This window comes from Etheostoma spectabile, chromosome 3 (genome assembly GCF_008692095.1).
Source record: "Etheostoma spectabile isolate EspeVRDwgs_2016 chromosome 3, UIUC_Espe_1.0, whole genome shotgun sequence".
NCBI lineage: Eukaryota > Metazoa > Chordata > Actinopteri > Perciformes > Percidae > Etheostoma > Etheostoma spectabile.
In genome coordinates, this window is record NC_045735.1 from 29,506,177 (window position 1) to 29,506,578 (window position 402).

At 38.1% G+C, this 402-nt stretch overlaps 1 pseudogene; it reads right to left on the minus strand.

The window, feature by feature from the left end:
* Nucleotides 1-402, minus strand: part of LOC116687025 (extracellular calcium-sensing receptor-like) — a 37,614-nt pseudogene that overhangs the window by 1,593 nt on the left and 35,619 nt on the right.

The following is a 402-nucleotide window of genomic DNA, read 5'->3' on the forward strand; positions in this document are numbered from 1 at the left end:
TTTCACCCAATGAGCAGCAGCTTCTAATGGAAAGTAACAAAGAGGGGAAGCATATCGTCACCTTCCTAAAATAATCGCCTAAGTCATTTTTTCACGTTTTTCAGCAACCACCAAAAACTGAAAAAATATGAACTATTTTGACTTAGGCAGTTATACAAGGCGTAGAATCACATGACTCTAACTGAATGTAGGGAATTTACCAGAGATGGCCAGCACGATGAGGAGATGATTTAGGCAAGAAAATACTTTTTGTCAAAAAATGACTTAGGCAATTATTTTAGGAAGGTGACGATAGCAAAAAGGGAAATATGGCTCTTATCAAACGGAGAGAAAAAGCTCAACATAGCGGACCCGACTGAATGTTTGAGGGTGTAATAATATCTACTTAGCCTATAGTCACTC